Below are 12,357 nucleotides of genomic sequence, written 5' to 3'. Positions count from 1 at the left end.
AGTCAGACATAATTTTGTTATTATTCTGACCTCTCTCAATTAGCCATTGTCAAACTATGCCCCTGACATTGACCTGTAATGTGACACCTCCACCAGGATGACATCTGTTCTGCCTTAATTGTGAATGTCAAGTTCCTTACAGTGAACAGAGACCATCCTACACTTTTTAGTGAACTCACGACTTATTTCTGAATTAAAAAAAAATGAAAAATAATTCATTCAACTGCCTCACTCTTTGGGGAGTACCTTAGAATTGCCTGCTATCTTCACAGGTTCTAGCATTAATCAGATACTTGAGTGGCCAAGCAGTACCAATGCAGCCTAATTTTGGATTTGCTTTATATGATTATTGCTTGAACTCAATCTGGACAGCATATACCCAATGAGTATAAAATACATTTGTCTACAACCCCTCACTTTTCAACAGCATATTTCAAAAATATCATTTTAATAAAGGAAACGTCATAATAGGATTCCCCTCTTTTCCCTATTTTAATAAATATAAAAGAAACAAAAGTAAGGGTAAATTCAAAATTACTTTAAAATTGGTTTTCCCAATATTAGCTTTAGAATTCGATTCTTAACATGTAGCCTTCTAAGAACATATTTTGAGGGAAATAAATATTGCATTTTACGCCATTTTGCTGTTGGAAATTATACAGGTGGATTTACCATTCACTGAATGTGACTTATGTTATGAGCTAGGGTCCAAAAAATGACATTGTTCAGTTCCTATTCAATATATAATAAGAAACATAGAGAGAATATAATGTATAACGAAGTACTATTAATCTGAGTGATTATTCACAAAAGAAATTGTATATTTATTAAAATAAAGTTTTCCTTTACAATACAAGTGAGGAACAGGAATTTCTAACCTTCCAACTGTCCTCTTAGGCAATTAAATAAGGCAGAAAGAGATCTGAGTGTACAGTTTTCAGATCTGTGAGATGAATACAATATTTCCAAATTAAATTATTTGCTCTGTAGGAACACGACAAAAGCAATTAAATGTAAGTGCTGATCCTGGCCAGTGTATCTTGCTGTAGCCTGCTCCAAGCTCTGGTTTAAAATATTAAAGGATTGGACAGATTTAAAGTTTGTTAAAATTGCCTTCTCCTTTTTATGAAACAGTGTATAAACAGGTGTAAAATTGTTTTCATTAAAGTCATAGGTAAAAGAGACCAAAATACAATATACTTTTGTAACAATTATTACTAATCAATACAGATTGAATTTTTAGTGAATAAGTTTTCAGAACCAATTGTCAGAACCAATTTATTCAACTCTTACTGTGCATTCAATCAATTGAAATGATAAAAATTTTAAAAATTGTTGAAAATTAATTAGATGTGGTAAGGAGTATATTCTGTGAAATCTATTTGTAGCCACAGAATCACAGAAGCATTTAGGTTAGAAAAGACTTCTGGGATCTTCAAATCTAATTTTTGATTAATCACCACCTTGTCAACTGGACCATGCCACTGGGTGCCACATCCAGTCATACCTTGAACACCTTCAGGCATGGTGACTCCTCCAGCTCCCTGGTCAGCCCATTCCAATATTGCACAACCCTTTCTGTGATGAAATTCCTCCTGATGTCCAGCCTAAACCTCCCCTGGCAGAGCTCGAGGCCATGTCCCCTTGTCCTGTCTTTGGTTGCCTGGGAGAAGAGACCAACTTCCACTTGGCTACAGCCGCTTTTCACCTTGTGGTAAAGAGCAGTAGGGTCACTCCTTGGTCATTCAATGGAAAAAAGGAAGAAAAATATAATGCCCAGCCAACTTCCTCATACTTTAAAAAGTCATTTTACAGTGTTTTAAGTTTTTACTTGGGTAGCACTTTGCGCAATAATAGATGCCGAAAAATAGCAAAACTAAAAATACAAATTTTTGAAAGATTATATGGAGCTTTTAATTCATGATCCCAAATTAATTTTGAAAAACAAAATCAGTTTAAAGACACAGTAGCTTCATAAACTTTGTCATTATTTGCAGCTAAGTCTTGGACACCATGGATAACATGTTTTGTTTAGAATCGTGTTTCTTTTGAAAAATATTTTAGAATGGAAATGACACATTAGACTTTCCAGCATGGATCTCTGTTTCATGTACACAGAGATATTTTCCAGTGGTGTTCTATGGTACACTATGTACTAGAGTTATTTATGTGTTTGAAAAGAAATGTGTCACAGAGCAATACAGAAATATACTCTGCAGTGCAGAATATAAAATAATACAAAATACAAAAAATACTATTAAAATATATTAAAAGTTTTTTAAGTTCCAAAAAATGTTTCCATTTATAAGACATGATTTAATTATTAAATAATGAATGATAACTTTCTCCTACATGATAGAAAAATCAATGGAAGCATGAAATCCCAGACAGCACTTGTGTCAGTTTCTGGAAGGGAGGGACAGACTCATTTATGCACATTGTCCAAGCAGTCTCCAGCTGTCCAGGGAGGCTCAGGAGAAGAGGCTCTAAGGGAGGGCAGTTCCAAAAGGATCTCATAGATATTTCCAGCAACTATTCCAGGGCCAGTGGATGTTTCTATACCCTGGTTCAACCTAAAGTCAAGCCAGTCAGGGGAGCTGCCTGGCAACACAAAGTTGTCAGGACCATAATTCAGATGCTAAAGTCAGTGCAGGTTAAATACCAATGCTGGCTGGCATAGAGGGAGCCTCAAGGAGGAACTTGCACTGCTTTTGGGACTGGTGCTGCTATCACCGCCAGGGTTTGGTGTTTGCTTGCCCCATGTGGGACCCTGAGCACAGACTGTTGGTGCAGACAGAACTTCTTTTGAATCTATGAAAATATCAAGCGTTCTCATCTCTTTCTTCAACATTAAAATTCAATTTATAAGGATAAAGAATACGAGAAATAATAAAAAAAAAATCCAAAAACCTTTTGTCAGGGCATATATGAATTGATCCCCCAAAAAATTATGAAATAAATTTTAAACATTGGTGGAATAAAAAGAATTTTATGCATATTAGTTGAATAAGAGACACTATTTTCCCTAAATCTTCTCTAGTCTCAAAATTATTTTAATTTTTTAACATCAATATTCATTTTGCTCAGAAAAAAGTGTTTCAGATATTACTTTGATAAACTGTAAATATAATATAATCATATGGGATTTTCAAAAGCAATCACACTGATCAGTCAGCAAGGTCAAAATTGTTATTGACTTTGCTTATGGCAGAGCCTGATAATAATTTAATCCTCAACAAAGTGTTTTGAAACCAAGTTTCTGAGAAATTCAAAACAATAAGGCTTGGAAATTTCTTTTGCAAAATCCCCTGCTGGATTTTTAATTCTTTTATTGTGATTACTAATCATTATTTATTGCTATCTATATACTGGCAATGCTGTCTTTGAGATCTCTCATTTAGTTTCAAGCAAACTACTGCAATCTGCTTAGCATCCCTTGCTGAAAATATGCAACGAGAACAGCATGTGTTATTTTGTGTAAAATTAGATTTCAGGCAATTTTTAATCACCAAGTTTACATGTTATAAAATAGCAAAAAAAAAAAAAATCTTAATTCCTTTCCTGATTATTTGAGATATTGGAGTGCAGCTACCAATGTTGTGTCCATGGTAGAAAGCACATAAAAATGCTACCTTTAAAATTCTATTGTGGGGTTTTTTAAGCAGTTATATGTTGAAAGACTACCAAATATTGAAGTGTGCACTTCTTGTATTTGAGCTAGCTTTGTCACATCACCACAGCCTGGAATGTATTTAGCATTAAGGGAGGCTGACACAGGGCTCTGCTTCAGGGATTTTTGATGCTCAATTTCATACCGTATGAGTTATAATTGCACTTCTTGAGAGTAGGAAGATGCTTTGTCAAAATCTTCTGAATGTGTAAGATATAATTTCAAGCCCTCTTTGTAGCTCTGGAAAAACAGACAAACAGATACATTGAAAATATAGTCAGGTTCTGTTTGCTGTACACTACCCTGAGACAGCTCTTTTTATCATAGTATCTCTAGTTATGCAGGATTCCTATTGTCTCTCCTTCCATTTAGAGAAGTTTTCATTATGTTCAGTGAATCACACTTCTTTGCAGCCTAAATAAAATTTGTACTAATAGATTTTAAAATTAGATACCCCCATATTTGTTTTAAGGCACTCCTTCATGCTCTGGTAATAGCCAGAACAGGGAAAAAATAAAAGGATACAAGGTAGCCTTACTGCACTCAGTTAGGCTTCGGGACTGAATTACCTCTGAATTCAGGCTTTTGCACGTATGTGGCAGAATAAGACATGAAAGGCTATAGTTTGATAAACACTCCTTTCAGCACCTGTGCTGAACCTTTCTGATGTTCCTCATCCTCACTTCCTTTTGTTAAAAGTAACTAGGAAAAGTGGTTTATTTTTACTGTGGATCAATTTCTCAATCTCACAGTCCAGACCTGCAAATGGTTGTGCCAGCTTAACTGAGAAAATGGCATAAGGATTAAACTGGTAGCTGAGAACTCCTTAAGACAAACTAATACTAAAAAAAGTGTTAGTCTTCTTCAAAATATAGGTAAAGGCATACATTTAATAAAGTTACTTTTTCTGTTGTGTCTACATATGAAGAAGTCAAAACAAAAATCTGTTAGGAACAGCTAGTCAATGATTTTTCTATTGTGTTTTACTAACTTTTTTGCAGTCCTGATACTATTTTTTTAAAAATATAATTATAAATATATTAATCATGTTTTATTTGGGTTTTTAGTCAGAAAACTCCAGCAGTTAAAAAACAAGCTCCTCTTTTACTCCAGCTACTCATCCTATGGAGGAAAACCATGCTTTATTAAACTCTTTTCTATGTTTAAATAAATAGGTAGAAACTAGCTTAATTCAATTTTCAATTTGTGTGTGTGTGTGTGTCTTCTGAGTGCCTATTGTTTTTTTTTCTTCTTGAATTCCTATGGCATGATTTAACATGATCCTTAATAAGCTCAATAAGTCTTTAATAAAATTTCTTACATATAAAAGGTCTTCGTTGATAACTTATCAGTTACAGAACATACACAGGGACTGGATAATAGATTCACCAGGAGCCTCTGTTCTCACAAGAAAAATGTGACCTGAAAAATTATTTTACTAATGACTAAACCCAACAGATTCCAGAAGTTAATTGTCAGATACATTTTGGGTTATACTGCATTATTTCATTTCTATCAAGATGTTAGGTTAATTCATCATGGTATATGGGCAAAATATAAAATCTTTATAATATGTGGTCTTACTTCAGGCCCTGAAGGAGTTACATAATGGAACCTCCTGCAGGCTGCCACAAGTTGGATGAAGCAAGTGTTTGGGAAAAGCCAACACAGGTTCACCAAGGCTGAATTACACCTGACAAACCTGATTGCTTCCTATGTCCTACATCAGCCAAGCACTGGACGTTGCCTGCACAGATTTCTTCAAGACCTTCAGTGTGGTTTCCCACTGCCTTTTCCTAAAGAAACTGATGCACTGTGCTCTAGTGGTCTGTGCTGTGGGTGGGAAACTGACCAGACACATCCACAGTGTGCTGGAACACATCTGCTTTTCAAGCTGTAGACCAATCACAAATGCTGTCCCCTAGGGATCAGTATTGGGCCCTGAAGTGTTTAATCTGCTCATATTGGATGGGATCAAGTGTACCCTGATGAAATTTGCTGATGAACTGAATTGGGAAGTGGACACTTCAGAAGGGGGAGTCATCCTGTAGGAAGACCTGGATAGGTTGGAAAAGTGAGCCTTATGAACAAATGTAAGGGACAAATGTAAGGTCCTTCACACGGGGTAAAATAATCCAGGAGTGAAACACAGATAGTGATCTACCTGGCTGGAGAGAAGTTTTGTGGAGAGACACCTGAAGGACCTGGTGGACATCCAACTCCATATGAGTGGACAGTGTGCTGCTGCATCAAGGAAAGGCAACAGGATGCTGGGCTGCATCAATGTGGGCATCACCAGCAGAGATAAAGAAGTCATTGTCCCAATCTACTAAATGCTAGTCAGGTCACATCTGGAGTACTGTGTTCAGTTTTGGTCCCCACTGTACAGCACAGGGTGTGGACAGACTGGAGACAGTCCAGAGAAGGACCACAGAGAACTGGAAAGCCTGACATGTGAGGAAAGGCTGAGAGAGCTGGGTTTGTTCAGCCTTGAGAACTGGAGGCTTAGGGGAGACTTTGTTCCAGTATTTATAGGGTGGCTACAGAGAAAATGGAGACTCCTTTTTACAAAGAGTTTCATGGAAAAGACAAGAAGTAGGAGCTGTACCTAGGGAGATTCTAACAGGCCACAAGAAAAAAAAAATTCAGAATAGAACCAATCAACCATTGGAATAATCATCCCAGGGAAGAGGTGGATTTCCCAGCACTGGACCCCTAGGATTTTGTGGACATGAGGCTGGTCTCTCTTGCCTAATCCATGCTTTTGCCAAGAAAGTTTGAAGCAGATGAACCTTGGTTCCTTCCAACCTGGTGTTCCATGATTCTATGAGCCTACGAAAAAATATGGATGCAGTTATTTATTTATTTTTTTTTTTTTAGTTTTTTTAAAGTCTAATCCAAGTACTTCTAACATCTTAGTTTTAAGACCTTATTCCTTCCAAAGAAAAACAGATAAAAGTGTTATTGATTCTGTTAATTAAAATTTAGTCACTGAATGCTTTACAAGGGAAATACAATAACAAATATAATTGTGTACAAAGGAGTCTGCAGATTGTGAGTGTACTATCTCAACTATCTTCTTTTTCTTAATCTCAATAACAGAAACTATTTATTTATTTTTGTTTGAGATTCTTCAGCATTTTAAATCAGCGTCAGATACATGTCTTTTTCAGCTCTTTTTTTCTCCAGCAGGCTCCTTCTCCTTCATCTGCATGACATCTTGATATTTTGAAAATATGATCAGACAAAACCTATATCTACTTTTCTATATAGTAGTGCCCTACTCATTTGTTGTTTCACAAGTTGGGATTTTTAGTTTGTTTCTCTTTTAATGTAAAATTAATTTTATATCAAAATATCAGAAAATGAACACATTTAATTTTGCATCTCAGTATACATGAAGCTTAAGAAATATAATCCTAGAGTCCCATTAAAAGAAAAATCAACATCAATAGGACCAAGGCCACAGGAAGAATTCTGAAATAACACTGTTTTTTATAGGCATTTGCCATTTACCTGCCTCCTTTTCTAACTTGGAGAAATTTTCTGACAACCATTTTTAATTTAATATAAATTTTCATTGCTAAATTAGCAGAGTTAGGTCAAATTCCCTTATAAAAGGACATTTGTTTTCCTCTGAATTATTTTAATTACCACTTCACAGGACTATGTACATCCATCTCAAATACTTAAAAAACAGGCTTCATGATGACTCTGTTATGAAACTTCTCATATATTTATTCCAATGGCAGGGTTGAAAGTATATATTCCACTCCTGAGCTTGTTATATCTTTTCCTTCCAGGAATCTATTTGATTTTAAATATTATTTTGAATTTTCAGTGTTGTGTGTTGTTGTATTTGGTCTAGCTGAGATTAAGGTAAATTTTGCCATAGCAGCCCTCACAGAGCTGTGCTGTGCATTGGCAGCTGGAAAGGTGCTGCTAACACAGCAGTGGTTTGGGTGTGCTGGGCAGGGCTGGCACAGCAGCAGAGCTGTCTCTCAGCATTTCCCCCATCACAGGGCTGGGAGTGGGCAAGAGCCTGGGAGGGGACATGGCCAGGCCAGCTGACCAGAACTGACCAGAGGGATATTCCATCCCATGTGGCACAGATCAGATACAAATCTAAGAAATGGATGAGCAAAGGGTGGCATTTGTTATTTACAGTGTTTGGCCTCTGTGTGCTGAAACCCTGCTCCCAGGAAGTGGCAGAACATGGCTTGCAGATGAGAAGGAGGGAATAAATTTTTTATTTCTCTTTGCTTGTGCATCCACAACCTTTCACCTTTGCTTTAGCAAACTGCCATATTTCAACCTATGAATGGTTTTCCATTTTATTTTCTCTCTCTGTCCAGATAAGAAGTGGGGAGTGAAAAAGCACCTTGGTAGGCAACTGGCACCCAGCCAAGATCATCCCATCACAGTGCTATTCCTTTTAGCACCTTGTCAAGATATATTTACCCCCTCAGCTCTAATCTTAGCCATTTTTTTTTTCATCTTGTCTGACTTAATTTTTTTCTGTGAATGACAAGCCTTTGTTCCTGTCTTAGCTACAATGTATGTGTTTTTAAATACTAAATAAATAAATACTTAGAAAATATTCCATGTGGATGAGCCATTGTATTATTAATTCATAGCTCATAATTTGAAAGACAGTCACTTTAAAGAAGCAAGACAAGGTATAGAGGGCAAGAATTATGAGTCTGGGTTTTGAGTTAAACTGAAGTTTCTCCAGTGGATCTGGAGACTGAAACATGGTACAGCAATGCTCACAAATATGGTTACTTACTTAAGTTGCTGCAGAAAGTCTTGAACCCATTGTGGGGCCTGCCTTGGTCTGTCTCTTTTATGCACAAACAGGTCAGTCAAAAAAAAAAAAAGATGAAATATCCTTACTTCAGAGTTCAGTATATTAAAGAAAGACAGCACAGTAAAAATTTCCTTCTTTCTATTAGTTTGTAGTTTGCTCTCATTGCAAACCTCCAAATTAGGAGCAGAGTATACAGCTGTGGGTAATGTTTTCTGTAGCTATTTATAAATCTGTTCGTTCATATATACAAGGGCTAGTATAATTCACTGTTCAAATATTTTTAAGGGTCACTTATTACATTCTTCTCTGCAATAACTTTAAATTTGTTGTGGGGTTTTGCTGGACTCCATCTCTTTCAAGAAAGGTCTTTCAAACTGTATATAAAACAGACTTTTAAAAAGTTTATTAGTGATCTAGTTATATTTTTGTAAAAAATAATAGCCACTCCATGTTGCTTGGTTTTGTTTTCCAGTTTGTCAAATATTTTACAAGCTGTAGGCTATAATATCTGTCATTTAGTGTAAGAAATGGGGTGGAGCAGAGTTCTTCCAGTCACAGCTGATGACACATAATTATACACCAGAAAATAGAACTCCCTGGGGAAAAAAATAATTCAGATCATGCTCAAGTGAAATTGTTTAAGGCTATTTTGGATGGCATGGGTATTTATGAGCTCTATTAATAATAAATGAACTAATGTTGTAGTTCTACAATTTGGAGGCAACCTCATCTGACCGTTGAGAAGCTGGCTTTCTGGCTTTCTGGCAATAATGAAAGTGCATAAATATTCACATGTTAAGAAAATAAAATCTCCCATCATTCTGTAATGGTTAAAAGTGCGTAAAATGTAATGAAAACATTAAAAGTATTGGGTACTGAAATTTGTGATAGGTTTCTTCATTTATAGTTTAAAAACACATTAGATATTCTTTCAGTAGCAGAAGCTATTAACCCTTCAATGAGTTCCTTTGCCAAGAGTATTAATTACTTGTTGAATTGCAGTGCTGTAGAAATATGCAAATGAACAGAAATTTTGTAAGCCTTTGCAGATAACTTTTTGATATATTTTTTATACCTGTCCAGAAGATAAATGAATGCTGCCTTATTTTAGGTAAGTTAAAAAAAAATGAGAAGTAAGCCCCATCTAAAAGACCTGTAAATGCCTTCTAAGCACTTTTCTGTTTGCAAATGTTTGTACTTACAAAGTTAGTGAATATTATTTGGGAGGTTATTCTTGCTTTGAAACACAGTTAATTCCACAAAAACTGTACAATACCTAATAGGAAACTAATTGCTTCATACTCTCTATTTTTTGTGATCATCATGAAAATGACTATGGAGCAGGACAATATAGGAAACTAGGATTTGCCTATATTTATTAACATCTGGGATCATGCATTTTCCCACAATGATCAAATTGGGGATCAACACTTGTAGCACAATGCATAAACAGGGAAATCAAAGCACCCTCTGGTTTGGGAGTCAGGATAGTTTTATTCTTTCCACTTGGTTTTACAGCAGAGAAAGTTTTTCCTTCCTGAGAGATTCTATGCCAGCATGTGATGTAGGTGAATCCTGGGAGTCCTAAACATCCTGGGAACTGGATCAAGAGTGGAGAGAAGACAGAAAATGTTAGAAAATTTTTGCAACTCTGCAAGTCACATATCCTTACTTCCTTGGTGAGTCTAGCAATACTGTGCAAAGCTTTTTATTATTTTTCCTACATTTAAAATGTCAGTTATATTCAAACATGGAAAGAATATTTTCATTTCTGAATTTGATCATCATAGGAAGGAATGGTAAAGGATTAAAAAAAACAGATAAACAAGAGAAATTAGTTGTTCTTTTCTCCTGTCAAGGAATTTAGTAATTCTCTTCAGTCACCTAAATGCGTATCTGTATCATCACACAATTTCTCATGAATACTCATATATCATACATATTTTTATATATATATTTGAGTGTTAAATAATTAAAGGATCCCCTAGCAGGACATGACAGGCAAAAACGAATGAGCATATGAATGATTTTGTAACCCTGATTCCAAAATGTAAAGTACCAAAGTTACAGCTCCTGTTCAAAGTCTAAAGTAGCAGCTAAAAAACAGATCTGGCTTTTCCCACAGCTTGATACAACTCTGTGTATCAAGTCACTTCATGAAAGTGGCTTCAGCCAAACCTAGACTTCAACCAAAAGGTACAGCTTGGAGAGTGAGAGCCTGATAGAATTAGAATATTAGGAGAATCAAACTCAAAAACTGCACAGGATCTAGGAAATAATATTTTATTACAAATTACCACAATGCATATGAAATGTGAAAAAACTTGCCAGTGCTGCAGGGCTGCATTGGGATTTTGCTGGTTATACCCAAGCTAACAGAATTAGGCGTTTGATAATTCAGGCACAGTGTAAAAAACAACACCTGGAAGCAAGTAATAAGGTCCTTCAACAGGGAGGCCATTATTTAATTTCCAGCACATTACAAACAATAGTCTCTTTTAGTATTGTCTTGATACTGAATAGACTCCCCTGATGTTGTTTTGTGTGGTGTTTTTAAAACTTTCTTGTATTGTATGCATGAATATATGTGTACATCCGCCTATACACACAGAGAAAGAGTATTTCAAAGGTTTTATCTAGCATCTGTAAAAATTCCTAACATTAAGTGGTTCTAATTAATGTATAACTCTTGCTGCCAAAGTATTCTTATACAGCTGCTCTAATAGAGCTGTATGATTCCCAAAATTCTAGACATCCATCTCATTTCTAACAAAGCATTAATAGGGTCAAAGATTCACTCTCATTCACTGAGCAGCATTAAACATGAATAACTGGAGATACTTGTGATATTTTTAAACAGCTAAGGGAATCTCTATACCAATAATTTATTTAAAGCATTAACAGTAAGAGGGCAATACTGAATCCATTAATAATTTCCATTTTATGAATTTCTGTTTTACTTTTCTGAATCAGAAGTATAAACCCATTTTAATTATAACAATTTCTAGAAACCCGAGGGACTTTTCTGCTTTCTGTTGATTATGATAAAGCATGGGTACCATCACAGCTGGCCAGTGCATATTGGAGAGGGCAAGGCATATTTTCTTTGAAATATTCCTAACAGGAAGAACAAGATAACCATAAAATCTGGAGGTAAGTGTTGGTAACACCAAGCTCTACTAAATGCGCAATTCTTCATTGAAAAAGTCTTGAGGTCATTCTCAGGACTAAAAGCAGATGTCCTTTTCCATGAAGAACTGAGCCTTATAATGCTGAAGCTAATGATCCAGATCTTCTCAGCCTAGCAATCTCAGCCCCACATCTCCCTGAGGTCAAAAGAATTTCCTTCATTTGTGCAAGATGTTTTTATTGGGGCAGAACGCTCTTCCACACAAAAAGGAATTATATGCTGCCCAAGTTTTCTATAATCTGTATTAATACATAAAGAAACATTTCCCTGATTTCAAAATTTTGCATACTATAACAAGTTTCTCCCCTCATACCTTCTCACCAAATACTGTCATTTTGTTTCAAATCACTGCTTACTATAGCAAATAATGTGCTGGAGATTAAATATAGGCAGTATAGCTCTCATCTAGGTAGATAATATCTACATGTAATATGAAAGCAATGTCTTAGATTTCTTCTTTTAAACATTTGTTTTTCTGAGACATTTGAAATCTTTGCTATTTTCCAGATGTTGCTAATCTCTATAAAATGTTTCTGTTCTTTAATCAACTATTGTCTAAAAGTATGACAAAAAAGTCATAATTTGAAGTTGGATTCTGAATATAAAGCAAGTTTTTTTTCAGTATTAGGAGAGTCAAGCATTTGGAATGACCAGAGAGGTTCTGAAATACCCATCCTTGAGAATTTT

This window comes from Serinus canaria, chromosome 4 (assembly GCF_022539315.1).
Source record: "Serinus canaria isolate serCan28SL12 chromosome 4, serCan2020, whole genome shotgun sequence".
Classification (NCBI taxonomy): domain Eukaryota; kingdom Metazoa; phylum Chordata; class Aves; order Passeriformes; family Fringillidae; genus Serinus; species Serinus canaria.
This window is presented reverse-complemented; position numbering follows the sequence as displayed.